The 20,542-nt window shown below is 49.3% G+C and overlaps 2 non-coding genes and 1 pseudogene across 2 annotated transcripts; all 3 read right to left on the bottom strand.

Moving 5' to 3' along the window:
- LOC120381421 overlaps positions 1-20,542 on the bottom strand; it is a 429,094-nt pseudogene that overhangs the window by 193,856 nt on the left and 214,696 nt on the right.
- Positions 5,361-5,442, bottom strand: TRNAS-GCU. The gene has a single exon. It is a non-coding gene; the product is annotated as a tRNA-Ser (tRNA).
- On the bottom strand, positions 10,634-10,705 carry TRNAC-ACA. The gene has a single exon. It is a non-coding gene; the product is annotated as a tRNA-Cys (tRNA).

The raw sequence follows: 20,542 nt of genomic DNA on the forward strand, positions 1-20,542 counted from the left end.
GAAGCACAGAGAGAAACAGCTGATTCCTTCAGAGCCATTCCATGCCTACGGGTCCCAATCTGGCTGCCTTGTTGGACAAGAAGCACTTCCCTGCTGGCCAAACAATGGTAGCCAATGAGGAATGTATCAGATGTGAAGTTCAGACTGCAGCATACTTGAATGCTGAGTCCAGAGTCTGTGGAGTAGTCTAGGCCTGCACAACTCGTAAAGCGGCGAGGGCAATATTACTCCAAAGAAAACGGCTGAGGATGAAACCCCCGGCCTCACTGAACACCACCCCCAGCGCTGGAGCCCTCCCGAAACAATCCCCCGAGCGCCACCCGCCCCATGGAAACAAACCCTCCTACCCCAGCACCACCCCACCAAAACGGTGGCATTGAACCTTGGTAATATGTTATAGCGGGCCTCTAAGGTAGTATAATTAAGGTAAAAGGAAAATGGCTTCTTGCTAGAAGTAGAATAAGATCTTTCCCCCACTTTGTAATCAGTCGCCCTGTTGAGTGAATGGGGTGGGACTGAGGAAGGCGTGGAAGGCAGCACCTCCAGACAACTGCAACCCTTGAAGAGGGGCTGGGAGCCAGACCAGATCAGCAGAACAGGTCAGCCACTGACTTATAGCTCGTCTCCTCAGTCCCCTGCTGCCGGCTCACCAGCCCCTCCCACTCGCCTCCTCAGCCCTCCCCTTCCGTGCTGCCGGCTCACCCACCCCTTCACCACTGCCTGCCCACTCGCCTCCTCAACCCCCTCCCTCACCTGCTATTGTGTCATACAGGAGGCCTGTGATATGCAGGGGGTCAGATTAGATGCTCTAATGGTCTCTTCAGGCCGTAAAGTCAACTAATTTCTGCAAAACTGAGTGTAGCATTGGGAGCAGCGTCTGCTGTTTCCCTGTCTAGCCGGCTTGCTGCCTAGAACGAACGCTCCTTGAGTGGGGTGATCCACAGGGAGTAGCTCAAACCTGCAAAGTGCCTGGCCAGGGCAGGACATTGGCACAGCAAGGGAGGGCTGTGGCAGTGACATCACCAAGGCCTTTTGCAGGACCTCAGACTATTGGTCCAAGGTGGGGAAGTTGTGACCTCACAGAGAGTTGCTGACATCAGCCAGGCAGGACGGGGTGAGGGGCCAGGGAAACCTCAGAGACCCCTGTGGCTTTGCCTCAGCAAGTCTCCTTCTCCAGGTCTCTCTTTGAGGACTGAGAGAGTATTCGGGTTCACTCACGTGAGCGCCAGGAGGAACCTCCTTTCAGTTTTCTCCTTCCCTTTTAGTGATTTTACTAGAAAACAGCCGTCCCTGTTTAGAAGGTAAGAGCCTCCTGGAGGTTTGAAACCTGTTCAGTCTGATCCAGCTGGTGACAGTTGAATTCTAGGCATGGAAAACATGAGCTTAAGGAGGCAGAAGTTTATGGCGCACCTGGGATTTTGTCCCTTATAATCACTGGGGACATTAGGATTTGTTGTTTTTGTTTCACCTTTCCCTCCCTCCCTCCCTCCCTCCTTTCTCTTCGTCTCTTGCTTCTTTTGTCCTTTCTCCTGTTCCCCTCCCAACATTAGGAGATGTGTCTGTGTGTGTATTGCGGGGGAGTGCTCTGCAGCTCTCACTGTGGGAGGTCCATCCAAAAATGTGGGGCTGAAATAGTGCTCGGGCAGTGATTTCCCCCCCCCCCCCCCAGTGACCTGGGCCATCCTTTGGGCTCTCTGGTGAGAACCCTCAGCCGCCCATCCTCAGTCTCTACCCTGATTGGCTGAGCAGGGGGTTATTGACAGGAGGAGACTCAGGTCCTTGTTCTCTTTAAGACCAAGGAAATAAGTCAGAACCAGTTCTGTGTTTGATAAATTTTACTGCTTCTCTGCATTAATGGTCTCTGAGCAGTTCATGATTCTCTCTAACGTTGCAGTTCTCCTCAAATACTTGCTGAATAATTCCTGTGCACTGTTGTTGGTCTGGAGCTCATCTGAGAGCACTTTACTCAGGTCATTCAATGTCTGAAATTCAAGATCCGATGGTTAGTTTGAAAATCAGGGCTCTTGGGTCCTATTCCCAACTCTGCCCCTGCCTGGGCGTGTGACCTAAGAAAGTCAATTCTCCTTTCTCAGCCTTAGCTTCTCTCTCTTTCAAGTAGGGATAATAATGATCCGCTCCTACCTATCTCAACACACTCACTCTTCCCCAATACACACACTCCCCCAACACACACACTGTCTCTCCCCACACACAAACAGTCTCCACACTGCAGTTGAAAAGCAGCTCGCAATCCAGTAGGATGCCCATGGAACAATGGGATGGAGAAACCTGTATCATGTGATGCTGTGCCATCCTGTGAGACATCGCAAACCCTTCTCAAATCACCCTGCACCTGTTGCACAGTGGGATAGCTACCCACAGTGCACTGCTCTCTGTGGCGATCCAAGAGATGCTAGCGTGGATGTGCACTGGTGACACAAGGGGCATATTGTGGACACGCAACAGCGGTTTAATTAAAACACTTTAAAGCAGCAATGCCAGGGGGGTTGGTGGCTCCTTTCTTTCCTCACCCTGAGTAAACTCAGCTTTTATTCCATTCTTGATGTTTCATGGAATAACAACAGATGACCGAAGAAAGACGTGGACAGGGTGGGTCTCAGGGAGGGGCAGAGAGGTTCGAGCGGTGGGCAGAGCAGGTCTCGGAGGTGGGGGCAGTGGGCAGGGCAGGTCTCAAGGGAGAGGCAGAGAGGTGTGGGTGGTGGGCAGAGTGGGTTGCAGGGATGGGTCAGGGAGGTGGCGGCTGGTGGGCAGACCGTGTGGTAGGGGGTGGAGAGGCATGAGCAGCAGACAGGAAGGCCTTGGGGGAGGAGGGGAGTGAGCGAAAGGTGGCTCATCCATCCTCAGCCAAAGAGGAAGAGCGGGGGTGGGAAGTGGTCAAACAGGAGCAAGGGGGGAGCACAGGTGGGGCCTCAGAGAGAGGAGAAGGGGGGCAGTGCCATGGTCTGGGCACCAATGGGCCCCCCACTTCCAGGGAGCTTCCAGCGCTCACACCCAGCCTCCCTAAATGCAAGAGCCATGGGCCACCTATTCTCTTCATCTTCACTAACCAAGCCCCTCCCCAAGCTATGTTGTTGGGAGAAGCCGTCCTGTTGACACAGAGTTATCTGCACCGGGGTTAGGCTGATATAACTGCATTGCTTAGGGAGGTAAATTTTTTACACCCCTAAGTAATGTAGTTATACCGATCTAATTTTGTAGTGTAGATCTATCCAAAGAACCTTGGGAGTAAAACTTCACTTGCTCCTCTGCTTTACTGAATCCAAACACCAGCAAAGCTTGTCAGGCCCAGATGGAGGTTGGCAGAGAGTCAGGTGTGTGCAGACATGATCCCTTCAGCAACTGTAGGCACCATGGCTTAGCTGGCTAAAACCACTGTTTTGTATACAGGAGATCCTGGGTTCAAGTTCCAGTGGTACCTTACTGAGTTGCTTTTGGGGCACCTGGTATTGGCTACTGTCAGAAGACAAGATTCAGAGCTAGATGGACCTGCGGACTAGCCTAGTGTGGTTTTTCTTATGGTTTAAATTACACTCACAGGCACTGAGGATAGAGTTACTGAAAGTTTGGGAGTTAGGAGCTGATAGGTCAGTGGTCCAGTCCCTTCACAGATGACCCCCTCCCTCTGGGACAGGGGCAGGGAGGTCTGAGCTCTCTCTCCAAATGCTCATTGTGGCTGCCAGAATCTGTGGGCAGCTTGTTTAGTTTATGCCGAGGGTTGAGTCCTGTTTTGTGCACCATGTCTGAGAATGAAAATCCTAAACCACCCTTTGAAATGATGAATGCAGCAGGACGTGTCATTGTCTCCGCTCCAAAGCAGACAGACCAATGGAGAAATGCCATGAGTCCAGGGTAATACTCCCCTGCGGTTTTACAATTTCCACTTGCTAAACTCCCTCACAACCTTCTGGGCTCCTGGAGCAGGGGACGGAGCCTGAGCCAAGACACGGACACTGCAACTTTACAGCCCAAGCCACATGACCCTGATTAATGTGACACGGGCCAATCGTGGGTGTTTCATTACACTGGAGACGTAGCCTAATGTTATGTCTACACAGTGATTAAAACACCCAGGGCACCTGTCGCAAAGCCCAGGTCAGCTGACTCAGGGTTATGCGGCTTGGGCTGCAAGACTATAAAATTACAGTGCAGACAGATGGGCTTGAGCCCAACCTCTGAGACCCACGAGGGGTGAGGGTTTCCGAACCCAGGCTTCAGTGTGAACACAAATATCTGCACCACAGTGTTTAGCCTCTCGGCTTTAGCTTCATGAGCCCACGTCAGATGGTCCAGGCCAGCCATGCTGCCATCTTTATCCCAGGAGAGATGGACTCTAAGGGTCCGTCTCCACTGCAGTGTCAGCCCAGGGGTGGCTCGCTGTGCTCAAAGCAGCACCCTGGAAGCCCCATATTCACTGATCTCATATAATGATGATACGGTTTCTACAAAGTCTGCCTGGTGAGGTGTCATTTCAAAAGTCTTGGTCTGTTGAACATTACTATTGTGTTGGATTGTGTGTGTGGCATTGGCTGGGAAGTTTTGCTCTGTGTGTGGTACTGAGATGAGGTTGGGAAATGCCCACCACCAGCCTTTCAGGTGTGACAATGGAGGAGCCAGACTCGCTGCTGGCCCATTAAAGTTATCCACACTCCCAAGGACTATCCTAGGAACCGTGTACAATGCAGACTTCTCCGAGATAGCACAGCGATAATGGGCACTGCTTGACTCACATCCTAGCAAAGGTACTTCCTAGCCAGTTGGAAGAAACTATGAAAGGTGGGGTTGAGACATTATGAGTTGGCCTCTATCCCCCACAACTCAACAGCTGGAAATACACCTGGATGACAAAACTGATTCAGAAATCAGAAGAGAATAATAATAGTACATTCAAATCAAAGTCCCCAAACAGACTAGTAGTGGTTTCTCAGCAGAAAATTTTCAGTTTGGGGAATTTTGTTTTCTCAGTCAGACTTTGCCAAGGGAAGCAGAGAGAAAATGGTTGAGTTGCCTCCTTCAAAACAGCTTGGCCTAGACACTAGCTCTGGTTCACTGTTGTGGCCTTGCTCAGGTTGGGGGTATTTTAATTATTTGGGGAGGTCCCAGGGTGTTTGGGGGAGATTATGAGGCTGTTCCCTTTTGAGATAAAAGCTAAGAAATGCAGGACTAGATAATTTTTTTCTAGAAATCCAGGATTTGGACATTTTATTTGAAGCAAGGAGTGGGGGGGGGGGAGCTGAGATTCTGAGAAGGTTTTTGTTTGCAAGAAGCAACATTGTTTGATCTGTCATTGTACCAAGGGGGGAGATGGTTGTCTATAAAGGAGAGTTAAGACTAAATGCAGCCGATGAGGATAGGATTTGAACCCATGTGCGCAGAGCACAATGGATTAGCAGTCCATCACCTTAACCACTCGGCCACCTCATCTGAGCTGTCAAAAAGTGGACAGGAGGAGAAATCTAAGGCCAGCAGAGATAGGGACACTAAGGAGTTTTTAAATACTAAGCGTAAGCAGGGGCTGAATGAGCTCCCCCCTCACATCTAGTGATGAGCTGTGGGAAGACTTCAGGAACAGGCCGTGTTTGCATAGACACCCCTACTCCGCCTAGCTATGCAGCATGATGGGGCCGCTTCCCCAAAATGACCAGTTTGGGATGGTTGTGGGTTGCAAATCACTTTAGCATTGAGTGGAATAAAATGTTATTCTCCTTCCTGTACGAGTGAAGGGCAGCGGAACGTACCTAGGCCGTCATGACGGAGGGGTGGGTGGGGGAAGAATCGCTTTCATTGGACTGCAGAGAAGTGATTGAGGACGTCACCCTAACTCAGTGGTCCCCAAACATTTCACACTGCGCCCTCGTATCCATGGCTGTGGCCCCTCGGAAGCCGCGGTCGAGAACCGGGGCTGGGAGTGGCGCTGTTGCTTGCTGGGGAGAGGGGTGCGGACAGAGGTCAGGGGGTCGAGGCCGGGCTGGGAGCCAGGGGCCCAGGCTGAGGGTGGGGTTCGGGAAGAGCTGGGACAGAGTGGGGCTGAGTGGGGCTCCCTCCCTGCCCTCCATGGGGGCTGGCTCAGGCCCTGAGGTGCCCCCATCAATCTTCCTCTGTGTCCCCCTAGGAGTCACACCCCACATTTTGGGGACCACTGACCCCTACTCGCTAAGCAGGGGCTAGTGATGCCAAAGCCCAAGGAAAGGGAGAACAAGTGCGGGGGCCCCAGCACCGGAACCATGACCCCCCCCACTTCTGTGTGTGGCTCCGCCCCCTTCCACATCTTCCACCCATGGCCCCATCCACTGTCACCTCTGTTCCACCCCTTCCCCCACTGGCCCCACCCTGTCACTCCGTTACCCCTGCCCCGCGGCGGCCCCGCGACCAGAGAAGCTCGGTGCCCTGCTGCAGCCCCCGGGCCATCGCAGGCAGTGGGAGCTCCTCCAGCCCTGGGGCCTCCGTGGGAGACTTTCCCAGGGGCCTAATTTGCCCAGGGCCCCTAGTCATGGGCCCCACTGTCCCCTTGGCGACGCACGGTTTGGGGAGGCTGAGTCCCCCCCGAGCCTCCATTACGAGCCGCCCAGGCTACCTCTGCTCACTGGGTGGCCAGACTCCTGTGTCTCTGCTGTTCGTGCTGGGAGCCTGGCCGGCCTTAGGGTGGGGCCCACGGCAGCCGCCCAGGGCTCCAGGGGTCAAAGGGCACCGTGTGGCCGTGGAGGGGAGCATCAGAAGCTGCTGCTCTCTGCCCTCCCCTGACGCAGCCCGGCTGAGGAAAGTGACCTGGATGCAGGGAGCTCGGATGACGTCCCTTCTCACCCCCCTGCCCCTGCTAGGCAAGGCTGGTGTGTGGTGTCTCCATGGCTGCACTTTCAGTCATGCAGGTTTCTCTCTCCCGTTGTTCCATGGGCATCCTACTAGATTGCCAGCTGCTTTTCAGCTGCAGTGTGGAGACTGCGTGTGTGTGGGGAGAGACAGTGCGTGTGTTGAGGTAGGTAGGAGCGGATCATTATTATCCCTACTTGAAAGAGGGAGAAGCTGAGGCTGAGAAAGGAGAATTGACTTGTCTTAGGTCACACAGCCAGTCAGTGGCAGAGTTGGGAATAGGAGCCAAGAGCCCTGATTTTCAAACTAACCATCGGATCTTGAATTTCAGACATTGAATGACCTGAATAAAGTGCTCTCAGATGAGCTCCAGACCAACAACAGTGCACAGGAATTATTCAGCAAGTATTTGAGGAGAACTGCAATGTTAGAGAGAATCATGAACTGCTCAGAGACCATTAATGCAGAGAAGCAGCAAAATTCATCAAACACAACTGGTTCTGACTTATTTCCTTGGTCATAAAAGAGACCAACAAGGACCTGAGTCTCCTCCCTGTCAATAACCCCCTGCTCAGCCAATCAGGGTAGAGACTGAGGACGGGAGGCTGAGGGTTCGCACCAGAGAGCCCAAAGGATGGCCCAGGTCACTAGTGGGGATCACTGCCCGAGCACTATTTCAGCCCCACATTTTTGGGTGGACCTCCCATAGTGGGAGCTGTAGAGCCCTCCTCCATGACACACACACACACACACACACACACACACACACACACACACACACACACACACACACACACACACACACACACACACACACACACACACACACACACACACCCTGGTGTTGGGAGGGGAACAGGAGAAAGGACAAAAGAAGGAAGAGATAAAGAGAAAGGAGGGAGGGAGGGATGGAGGAAAAGGTAAAACAAAAAGGACAAACCCCAATGTCCCCAGTGATTCTAAGGGACAAATCCCAGGTGCAGAATAAAATTCTGCCTCCTTAAGCTCATGTTTTCCATGCCTAGAATTCAACTGTCACCAGATGGATCAGACTGAACAGGTTTCACACCTCCAGGAGGCTCTTACCTTCTAAACAGGGACATCTGTTTTCTAGTAAAATCACTAAAAGGGAAGGAGAAAACTGAAAAGAGGTTCCTCCTGGCGCTCACGTCCGTGAACCCAAATACTCTCTCAGTCCTCAAAGAGAGACCTGGAGAAGGAGACTTGCTGAAGCAAAGCCACAGGGGTCTCTGAGGTTTCGATGGCCCTCGCCCTGTCCTGCCTGGCTGATGTCAGCATCTCTCTGTGAGGTCACCACCTCCCCACCACCTTGGACCAATAGGCTAAGGTCCTGCAAAAGGCCTTTGTGATGTCACTGCCACACCCCTCCCTTGCTGGGCTAATGTCCTGCCCCTGGCCAGGCACTTTGCAGGTTTGAGCTACTCCCTGTGGATCACCCCACTCAAGGAGCGTTCGTTCTAGGCAGCAAGCCGGCTAGACAGGGAAACAGCAGACGCTGCTCCCAAAGCTACACTCGGTTTTTCAGAAATTAGTCGACTTTATGGCCAGAAGAGACCATTAGAGCATCTAATCATATAATCATAGAATATCAGGGTTGGAAGGGACTTCAGGAGGTCATCTACTCCAATCTACTGCTCAAAGCAGGACCAATCCCCAACTAAATCATACCAGCCAGGGCTTTGTCAAGCCTGAGCTTAAAAACCTCTAAGGAAGGAGATTCCACCACCTCCCTAGGTAACCCATTCCAGTTCTTCACCACCCTACTAGTGAAAAAGTTTTTCCTAATGTCCAACCTAAACCTCCCCCTCTGCAACTTGAGACCATTACTCCTTGTTCTGTCATCTTCTACCACTGAGAACAGTCTAGATCCATCCTCTTTGGAACCCCCTTTCAGGTAGTTGAAAGCAGCTATCAAATCCCCCCTCAGTCTTCTCTTCTGCAGACTAAACAAGCCCAGTTTCCTCAGCCTCTCCTCATAAGTCATGTGCTTCAGCCCCCTAATCATTTTTTGTTGCCCTCCGCTGGACTCTTTCCAATTTTTCCACATCCTTCTTGTAGCGTGGGGCCCAAAACTGGACACAGTACTCCAGATGAGGCTTCACCAATGTCTAATAGAGGAGAATGATCACATCCTCGATCTGCCAGCAATGCCCCTAATTATACAGCCCAAAATGCCGTTAGCCTTCTTGGCAACAAGGGCACACTGTTGACTCATAGCCAGCTTCTCGTCTACTGTAACCTCTTGGTCCTTTTCTGCAGAACTGCTGCCCAGCCATTCGGTCCCTAGTCTGTAGCAGTGCATGGGATTCTTCCATCCTAAGGGCAGGACTCTGCATTTCTCCTTGTTGAACCTCATCAGGTTTCTTTTGGCCCAGTCCTCTAATTTGTCTAGGTCCCTCTGTATCCTATCCCTACCCTCCAGCGTATCTATCACTCCTCCCAGTTTAGTGTCATCTGCAAACTTGCTGAGGGTGCAGTCCACACCATCCTCCTAATCATTAATAAAGATATTGAACAAAACCGGCCCCAGCACCGACCCTTGGGGCACTCCACTTGATACCGGCTGCCAACTAGACATGGAGCCGTTGATCACTACCCGTTGAGCCTGACCATCTAGCCAGTTTTCTATCCACCTTACCATCCATTCATCCAGCCCATACTTCTTTAACTTACTGGCAAGAAAGAATACTGTGGGAGACTGTATCAAAAGCTTTGCTAAAGTCAAAGAATAACACATCCACTGCTTTCCCCTCATCCACAGACCCAGTTATCTCCTCATAGAAGGCAATTAGGTTAGTCAGGCATGACTTGCCCTTGGTGAATCCATGCTGACTGTTCCTGATCACTTTCCTCTCCTCTAAGTGCTTCAGAATTGATTCCTTGAGGACCTGCTCCATAATTTTTCCAGGGACTGAGGTGAGGCTGACTGACCTGTAGTTCCCCGGATCCTCCTCCTTCCCTTTTTTAAAGATGGGCACTACATTAGCTTTTTTCCAGTCATCTGGGACCTCCCCCGATTGCCATGAGTTTTCAAAGATAATGGCCAATGGCTCTGCAATCACATCCGCCAACTCCTTTAGCACCCTCGGATGCAGCGCATCCGGCCCCATGAGCTTGTGCTCATCCAGCTTTTCTAAACAGTCCTGAACCACTTCTTTCCCCACAGAGAGCTGGTCACCTTCTCCCCATGCTGTGCTGCCCAGTGCAGCAGTCTGGGAGCTGACCTTGTTTGTGAAGACAGAGGCAAAAAAAGCATTGAGTACATTAGCTTTTTCCACATCCTCTGTCCACTAAGTTACCTCCCTCATTCAGTAAGGGGCCCACACTTTCCTTGACTTCCTTCATGTTGCTAACATACCTGAAGAAACCCTTCTTGTTTCTCTTGCTAGATTCAACTCCAAGTGTGATTTGGCCTTCCTGATTTCATTCCTGCATGCCTGAACAATATTTTTATACTCCTCCTGGTCATTTGTCCAATCTTCCACTTCTTGTGCTTCTTTTTGTGTTTAAGATCAGCAAGGATTTCACTGTTAAGCCAAGCTTGTCGCCTGCCAAAATTACTATTCTTTCTACACATCAGGATGTTTTTTTCCTGAAACCTCAATAAGGATTCTTTAATCCTTTAGAGGATTGGAACTGATTTCAGTGAAGGCACACGTTTGCTAGGTTGTTATGCAATTGCACAGGAAAACATTTAGTGTTTCCATTCATTTCAGGGATCCCTATTCATTGGAACTCCTGAACATAATGGAAATGCCCTTATTTTTGTTGAAAGAAGAGGTTTGTAAGGGGGTACTTGGATTTGAACCAAGGACCACTTGAACTGTAGTCAAACACTCTACCACTGAGCTATACCCCCATGACTGTTGTGTAGGTAAGTCAGAGATCTTAAAGATTTTGAAGGACAGGCCCTGCCTCAGAGATCTCCTGTTCTGTTCCCAGACCACAGTGCTTTTAAAAATGGGGTTTGATTAAACTTATAGATCCATGTAAACACCACAGCTTGCACACCCACCCCCATAGCTTCCCCCAGTGACATAGCTACTGTTAGCCAAAAGGGCTCGTTTCCCCCTGGAGCTTACCTAATTACACCAAGGAGGCACGGAGACAGGAAGACGAGTACCACACCCTTTATTGATCGGTCAGCTGAGCGGGTGTTCCTCTCGGCTAGTGCCAGAGAAAGAGACACACCTTTCATGGCCAAGCGGCCTACCTTTATAGCCGGTAACAAACAACTTAGCCTACATTTGTCTACGTCATTTGGTTGACCTATAGACCCTGTACATGTATCTATTAGGGGATAATTGGATATGCAGGATACATATATCATTTTGTGGGGGCTACAAGATACATACAGCTGTTGAGGATACATTTGTCATTCTGAAGGGGACACAAGATACATCCGTTGACCCTTTGTACTAGATACTTTGGATGCATACATGTGAACGCAGCTGCATACAGTTGGGGAGCCAACATATACTTGGGGAGCCAAACAAAACTGATAAGCGAAATAGCTGACTTAGGTAAATACACGGCCTTCAGTCTAATGAGTTCTGTAAGCTTTCCAACACGGTTTGGGCAAGCATAGCATAACTTTGCTTTACTCAGGCCTAATACAAAAAGGCTTCATTAGCACTATGATTTTCCAACAACTCCCCCCTTTGAGAATACTCACCAAACCTTTTGGCTGAGTTTTCTCACACTTTGAAGCCAACAAAAATAAACAAGCTCTAGGGAGCTGGGGTTAATAACGAGGGGTATTAAGTCCCACATGCATCCTTCCCATGGACCCGGCAGGATTCGGTATGTGGGAGCCACACCCTAACCGGTCCATATGCTCGGAAGGAGCACTGTAAATGTTCACACTTCCATCCAGAAAGTGTCCAAATATGTTTCCATGACCACAGATCAGATGGTTCCTGATGTGTCTGTAAGGGCAGTGGGCCAAGTTTGGTGCTTAAGATCATTCCAAATGGCCATCAGCTGGTCATTCAGGAAATCCTGAAATTTTAAACATACTAGATCCCACTGCAATGCCTTCCCAGCCTCAGTGATATTCAATACCATCTCTGTCAGTAACTTCTGGGTTATAGAACTAAGGGTGGAAATGACATGTAACTCACCAACTTCAGCCTATACTTGGGTTAGCTGAACTTCAGAAATAAGGCTAGTGGCCCTTTTTAGTCGGCCCAATTTCTTATTATGTTCTTGGCCTTTAAGAATATTCCAAATGGCTGTTACACTGTTAGCCCCAGCCCACAGGGATCTGCCCAATTTCTTCTTTTTCCAGAGGAAATAACCCAGGCTTTTTGTTGTGCTAATCTAATGGCAGCCCCCTGTGAGCAATCTGGGTATGTAAAAGTGATCTGAAAACTGGATAAAGACAATATCATTTAAAATCCAATTAGGGAGGGCAAGACATACTAAAGGATTTATCCAAAACACAGGGCGCAGCCTGTAGAATAAACCCCAACATTCAATTAATACCACATTCCCAAGCAGGGTCCCACAAGTTTGTTCCTGCCAGTGTATAAGTCTTTGATTCTTTACCAGGGTCAGTTCTCAATGTCCTTTTTAGTCAGGAATTCCTGGACTTTGGCAGTGTCAGTGGAGTGAGTGTTTCTTCTAGAAAAGTTCAAAGGCACAGTAGGTCTGTCAGTGGACAAGGGAGAGGTTAGCTAGCACGTCACTTTGTCCTTTTTGCCTGCTGTCCACAAGCACAGTTGAACTAGAAGAAAGAATAGGCTAATTATCAGTAGGAGAATTCTCCTGATGTAGAGGGGTCTTTTTGCAGTGAGAATCATGGGTCCAAGCAATCAGTCTTTGGCACATCACAGCGGTGTTGGTAGTCAGCAGGACTCACTAAGGGCCTTTCCAGCGTGGAGCCAAAGCAGTCTTTCGTTGGTGGACCTGTACATTGATCCGGTCTCCAGGTTCCATGGAGTGGCAGGGCTGCTAGGGTCTTTGGGTAGTGCGTCTTTACCTGTGTAAAAAGGAAACCTAACACATTGCATTAGTGTCTTTGCAGATTTTACAGCTGGTTGGGCATATTCAAGCCCCCCTTTTCTGGTTGTTAAAACTTGGCTAACTGTGAACAGTGTCCTTGAACGAAGTCAGTGTATCTCTTTTTTTTTTTTTTTTTTTTTGGACTGAGCTTGCTAATTAAAGTTTTTCTCAGTTAACTCGTTCTTTTTCCTTTTCCCCTTTTTGGCTTCTTTTTTAACCTACAAAGGAAACTTTTACTTTTTACTTATACACCTTTTGTTAACAATGAACACATACACATTGGTGTTATACAATACATTAGTCTTATTATTTAATGTATGCCACATATACCCTTCTACTAAAATAACCTTATTACAGAGCTTTGGAACAACAAGCCAGGACAAGCACACCCACTTTGATGAGTTCATTTAATACAAGCTCTAGTTCAATAGCTTCCCACCATCCCCAGCCCTCTGGCTAGAAATCTGAGGTAGCCAGAAGGATCCCATGTACAATATGGGGAGTGGGTTAACTTTTTATGTCCTTGCTTCCAAAGACTGTTAGTATGCAATGTGGCCAATGCAGTTTTTTCTTTTACTTAAGAAAATACATAAGACTTTAGTATATCACATTTTTCTGATGTATCCAAACACTTTGTATTTTAAGTTGAACAAAACAAATATCTGCATTTCAATTCAAGCCTTCTGCTTTATTTCAAACCAGACCATCCATGAACATATTAAACACAACAATTCTGACCACGAGACAGACACCACAAGACAGAACATAGAACACAAAACATAATTTTTACTCTGCCAGTAAATCATGGTACGTTGAATGCTGTACAGCTGGCATCAGTCTTCTCTGATTATCTGAAAGACAAAAACGGAGGTCTACCCCTTCTGGGCAGTCAATCATTGCTTAAAATATACAAATACAGGCAAAACATGGGAATTGCCCCATATTTTCTTGTATGTGTTTCATAGGCAGCCCAGGTTTCAGTGGCTTCTACCTTATCAGTTAGATAATTTGCATTAACACAGATGCTTTCTGGCTTGCTTTTTACTTTTAACTCCTGCTTTTAAACACTGAAAGAAAACATCACCACTTATAGTTGCCTTAAAGCCTAGTACAATTTTAATTACATAGCACTGTATACATTCTTCAGCTAATTCAACAAAATTGTTTATAGCCAAATGATTGCAATTTAATAATTTCTTTGCCTGAATTTATTTACAAACATTTGAAAGACACCAAGAACTTTTCTCTTTAGCATTTTTACAAAGTTCAACTGCTGTTCCCTCCAGCAACTACAGAGTTAACTCTTCACTCTCCTTTAAATCACTTGCTCTTTCCTTATATCACTTGCTTGGCTCCCAACAGCCACTTACCAATTCAAATCACCATTCCAAATATCCTCCTGAGTATTTGAAATCCCCATGCTTACACTCACTTACTTCTTCCTTCCACTAGACCCTCAAAAGTTTCCAACCTGTTCTCCAAGCTCTCTGTCTGTTGCCTGCCCGCCTGGGCCCGATCCTTTTTTTTTTTTTTTTTTTTTTTTTGCGCGGAACCGTTTGTTTAATGGGGTTATGCCCCCACCCTTTTGGTTTTTTTTAGGAAAACATTTTATTAACAAGAAGACCCGAGTCCTCCCTCGTGAGGCTTGCCACCTGGGCAAAACGCATGGCCCACTGGCGTTAACTATTTAATTGCCTCTTGTAGCAAACACACTGCTGTTACAGCGAATGCTGAGCACAAATGGTTAAATTTTAACAAGTCCCTAAAGGACTGGTACTTGCTTAGCCAGGGCTTCCTTTTATAACTGGAAGTCCTGTCTCAAGGCCTGCAACTTGGCCTGGCGCAGGTTTGAGTTGCTGCCTGGTTCATGATCTATGCTCTTAATTGCTTAATTCTAGTTATCAAATACACATTTTTTTCCTTTTCTCCAACTACTCTATTGCCCAGTCCTGCTACGACTGGGGGTAGATTCACCTGCCACCCTTCCTGGTCAACCAGGGTGGAGAGAGGAATGCTAAACCCTTCTCCAGTTCTCAGACTTACTGCAGCTGAGAATGGGCACACCTTTAATTATGCAATCCTCAACATATAACACCAACAGAACCAAATAAAACAAGCATAAAACAACAAGGGTAAAACAAATAGATGGTGTAAATTCTACAGGGTTCCCCCATTCTCTATTGCTCACCAAACTGTGACAAATTTCTGTTACCAATTATCCATCATGTCAGGTGATCAAACTGACACTGCAGGACGGTGGGGGGGTGGATAGAGAAAGCACACCATATAACCAAATTTTAAAGCTTCATTAAAAATAATAAAACAACAATGGAAAGTGTTGGGAATGCTCCCACATCACTCAAGAAAAATATAAATGCCCCAAGCCTTAAGCCACGTTAATACTCACACATGTCCAGACTGGCCACGTCTGTATATAACGTTCAGAAAAGGGGGAATAGGTGGACGGGAGATTATCCTGTATATAGCTTGTTCAGAATTTCCAACATGCTTCCGCTCTTGGGAAGGCTGTTCTTTTACACCCTGGAATCTCCTGCAGTGTCTCTTTCAGAGATTCCAGTCCAGGTCAGCTACCTGTGGCTTCTCCAGTGTCACCAAGCGTCACCAGGCTGCTGGCACAGCCAAGGGCCAGCACCGGCATCCATCACAAAGTCAGACTGTTGGATCTCACCAAACAGTTAAGCTTTGCAAATGTACTTAACATAGTTTATGCTGCCTGTCTCTATTTTTCCACAGCCAGCTGGGGCTGAAAGCAGTTTTTCTTTGTAAAACAACTTTTCTTCATCTCTGCCAAGCTGAATTTCAAATTAACCCATTCCTAGACAAATTGCTCACACTGTGTCAGAGGCTTTTCTTTGGTGATTAAAAGCTCCTCTGAGATATATAATCTTATCTAGATTAAAGGTACCTTTTAATGGGCACTGTTTAGATGGATCTTCACACACTCCTAGACCCGGTTATCACAGTTTCGGCTTCCAGTACATTAATATAACGAAAAACAAAAGTACCCCTACCAGGAATAAAACAACAGCGTAGTAGTCACATTCCCATAGTCGTTCGGCACGGCCCCCGAACTAGTGGAGTTAACAGAATTATTTATTAGCCGTGGCTGTACCTAGGTATCTTAACCAAAAACCTGTTAGGGGCCCAAGGTCCAACCCGCACTTCGGGGGCGTTAATCCTCAAAACCCAGGAGGTAACGCACTTACCACGCCCGGAGTGGCCGCGTCCGGCAGGTGGACTCCCCTCTGGTACTGTCTTGCCTCCGTGTCGTTTGGAGTTCTCTATGGAGGGGGCGCAGCCGTCCCGGTCGATTGCGGCGACTCGGAGCTCGAGCAAACCAATAGCTCAAGGTGGCCACTCTCCTGAGCCGTCCTCGGCCGCCGGTCAGCGCCCCCAACAGGGAGAGAAGTCCCGGCGGAGTCGCCATTTGTTAGCCAAAAGGGCTCGTTTCCCCCTGGAGCTTACCTAATTACACCAAGGAGGCACGGAGACAGGAAGACGAGTACCACACCCTTTATTGATCGGTCAGCTGAGCGGGTGTTCCTCTCGGCTAGTGCCAGAGAAAGAGATACACCTTTCATGGCCAAGCGGCCTACCTTTATAGCCGGTAACAAACAACTTAGCCTACGTTTGTCTACGTCATTTGGTTGACCTATAGACCCTGTACATGTATCTATTAGGGGATAATTGGATATGCAGGATACATATATCATTTTGTGGGGGCTACAAGATACATACAGCTGTTGAGGATACATTTGTCATTCTGAAGGGGACACAAGATACATCCGTTGACCCTTTGTACTAGATACTTTGGATGCATACATGTGAACACAGCTGCATACAGTTGGGGAGCCAACATATACTTGGGGAGCCAAACAAAACTGATAAGCGAAATAGCTGACTTAGGTAAATACACGGCCTTCAGTCTAATGAGTTCTGTAAGCTTTCCAACACGGTTTGGGCAAGCATAGCATAACTTTGCTTTACTCAGGCCTAATACAAAAGGCTTCATTAGCACTATGATTTTCCAACAGCCTCTCCACATTGTTCCAGGGGACTGTCAATCTCAGGCTCCTGATTTCCCATCGACCCCTCCTTTTAGTGCTGGGAGCTAGCAACCAAACCCCCCACTGAATGTTAGTAAGGGGGCAACAGTCCCCTTACATAAAGCATCTAAATCCCCTGGACAGAGCTCGCCAGGGCACAGCTTGGGAGCTGCACTGGGAATAGATCATGCAGGAAATCCCTTCCCCTCTGCTAGCTTGTGTTTTGTTACAGCCCTGGAGATAATCCCGCTGCCTGCACGTGTTCCGCAGAGAACAGAAGAGCAAATTCTCTCCCTGTTCCCCCTTCCACAGCCATTAAAGGAAGGAATAAACCCCCAGCAGCGCCCTGCCCCACAGAGTCCCCCCTGTAAGGAGAGAGATGTGCAGTGACTAGGGCTCCAGCTCAGCATCACCAGGTTTATATAACTTTTGGTGATGCCCAGAACTGGTCCAAGTCCTGCCTGTCCTTCCTCGCCCCCTCAAAGCGCTGGGGAGTTTGGGTACTTGAGGTGCTGGCTCTGGGATGGGCAGGGGGTTGGGGTGCTGGGGAGGCGGGGGGTGGACCCTGGGAGGGAGTTTGGATGTGGGCTCTGGGCTGGGGCAGGGAGTTGGGGGGCAGTGGTGGGCTGTGGGAGGAGTTTGGGTGTGGGCGGGTGTGGGATCTGGGCTGTGGCAGAGGGTAGGGTGTGGCACCTATCTTGGGCAGCTCCCAAAGTGACCCACAGCCCCATCTGTCAGCAACTCCTACATGGAGGAGGCCCGGGGGGCATGGGTCTCCTGGTATCACTGCCCGCTGGCACCACCCCTGCAGCTCCCATTGCCGCAGTTCCAATGGCAGAGTTGGCACTTGGGGTGGGGGCAGCGGGCGAGAGACACACCCCACGGGGGCTGCAGGGATGTGCCAGATGCTTCTGGGAGTGGTGCACCGTGTGGAGCGAGGGTGGGCAGGAATCCACTTTAGTCCCGCTGTGCTGCCGGTAGTAGTGGCAGGAGCCCCCGGGCCCTTTCAAATCACCCGGGGCCAGCTGCTCAGGCTTTCTGACTTCTTGATGGGGAAGCAAAGGGAAGGCACATGTGCCCCTCATGAGCAGTTCTGGGGAGTTTTTTTGGGGCTCCTAAAGTAGGCAGCAGAGAGATGCAGCCTCACCACCAAGTCTGTTTCACTGGAGGAGAGTGGGGGCTGCAGGGTGATCTCCCACCTCCGTGCATCCAGCAGCCTGTGCTCCCCTCTGCAATGCTGGAGCCTCCACATTTATTTATTGACTAATAAAATTTGCAGAATTTTAAAATATTGTGCACAGAATTTTTTTGGTGCAGAATCTCCTCAGGAGTGAGACTGACTCAGGGAACCTCCTTGGATTGTCACTGCTTGGTGAACCACTCAGCCACCACACCAATGCACAGAGAGTGCCAAGCCCCACTGCTATGTGGGGCTGGGGGCTGGGGTCGGGTCATACACATTCAGACTGTGCGCTCCCCCCGCTACAAACCGCTGCTGATTTCCCAGTTAGTACATTAGCTGTTACCGATAAGGTTTGTCTGTGTTGTTGTTTTTTTTTATCTCATTGTTAGGTGTAAGAAGTATAAATTGTTTAATATGTTTAATTAGTTGGTTAATAAGATGTTTATGAAGTAAATCACTGGCTTTAAAATAAGATCCAATCTGGAGTATATGAACTATTGACCCCTGGACTCCATCTCTGAGAGGGGACTTGTTTACCATCAGGACACAGGCTCAAACCAGTCCAAACCGATTTTTCCCGCCAAAACCAGCCCTCAGCGTTCCATCTCCTCAGCACTTTTCCCGCCACAGAAGTGATATAAGGACGTGCTCAGCGCCTGCGCAGGGCCGTCCCCCCCCCAGCGACGGCCCTCCACGGTCGGGTCTTCCCAGCGCTCCCGAGCCGGGAGAGTGACGAGCCCCTCGGTCCCGCCGTGAGACTGAGGAACAGGAGGCCTGTCACCCCATTCCTGCCGTCCTGCATCGCTGGTGTCCAGCCTCCCACGGAGCCCCCGGGGAGTGAGAGACCCGGGGCGGGCACTGGGGCTGGGCAGGAAAGTGACTCTGCCCCGGGGAACCTGGGAGAAGCCTCAGAGCTGCCTCAGCCCCAGTGGGATTTGGGGGCAGAGACTGGGGCCTGGCGGGGATCCTGTGGTGTGGGGGGAGATGGGGGGTGTCAGGCAGGGAGAGGAGAAGCTGGAATTGCGGGGGAGGGGAAGGTCGGTGGGACGTGGGGGGGTGGGGGGGTGTTGAACTGTCTCTATGCAGCCAGGAAATTCCCGGGAGCGGGGGAGTGGCGGGCAGGGGAAGGGGGGAGGGGGGTTAATTGGATCCTTCCCCTGTTTGTGCCACTTGCCTCTCGCCCCGATACAAATTCTCTCTAGTTCTGCCCCTTTTCTTTCTCAGTATCTCACATGGGGCTATAAAATATGGGGCGATTCCCCCCCTTTCCTCTCCAATGATCAGCTCTCCCGTCCCCCCCGATTTCCCCCGTTCTCCCCATGAGTCTCAAACGTCAGTTTAAAATCTTCTCTAGTGAGGGGCATTTTCCCACCCATTGTATCTGCAGCGATTTGTCCTTGTTTAGGTGGGAAATTGTTGCCCTGAGTCATTCCCCAGCACATGGCTGCCCCTGGGGTGGGGGTGGGATGGCTCAGTGGTTGGAGCACTGGCCTGCTAAACCCAGGGCTGGGAGCTGACTCCTTGAGGGGCCATTTGGGGATTTAGTTGGGGATTGGTCCTGCTTTGAGCAGGGGTTGGACTAGACACCTCCTGAGGTCCCTTCCAACCCTGATATTCTATGAGATGCCGGGTCTCTGCCAGGGCAGGAAGGGAGGCGCATGTGTCCCCATGGGGACTGCCCAGACCCTGCTCCCAATCCCAGTTGCTGCCCCCTAACTACCAACACAGTTACCCCCAACCATCCGTTGCCAGTCATCCGCCCGTCCCCCACGGCTGCCCCCTTCCCTCATCCAGGGACCTTCCAGCTCCCCCTCCCGAGCCCTTATAATCAGCACCTCAAAGGGCTCCTGCTGCCCATGGGAATGGTGGGGGTGGGGGAACCATTACTTTGTGTTTATGTATTGGACAGTTGTATAAAATCCAGTCCAACAGTCCCCCTTTTCCACTAGTTCATTAACAACAATATAAAATCCCCTCAGATCTTGGTGTTTTTCTCTCATGTTATCAAATACGCAGTTTGTGACACATTTTCTTTGCAAATCTCAAAGATTCATATAAAATACCCTAAATGTTTGCCCCAATGCTCTCTAGCTGTCTATTTCTAATTGAATATGCCCTGAGATTTCCCCCTGTCTCTCTAATTATAAAATACCAAGAAAATCTCAGATTTACAGCTTTTCTCAGATTCTTGAACCTAGATATAAAATGTTTGCAAATGTTGCCCATTTCCTCTTTATTCATTTATCAAATATTGATGTGAAACACTCAGATTTTGCCTCCTATCAACAACTGATATAAAATCCCTCTGATTTTCCACTTTCCTCTCTATAATTTGCAAAATGGATCCAAAATCTCTCAGATTGAGAACTCTTTCATTTCTGAACATTGCTCTCAAATCTCAGGTTTTGCCTCTTTCTATGTCATTATCAAATGTCAGTTA

This window comes from Mauremys reevesii, linkage group 14 (genome assembly GCF_016161935.1).
Source record: "Mauremys reevesii isolate NIE-2019 linkage group 14, ASM1616193v1, whole genome shotgun sequence".
NCBI classification, from domain to species: Eukaryota; Metazoa; Chordata; order Testudines; family Geoemydidae; genus Mauremys; species Mauremys reevesii.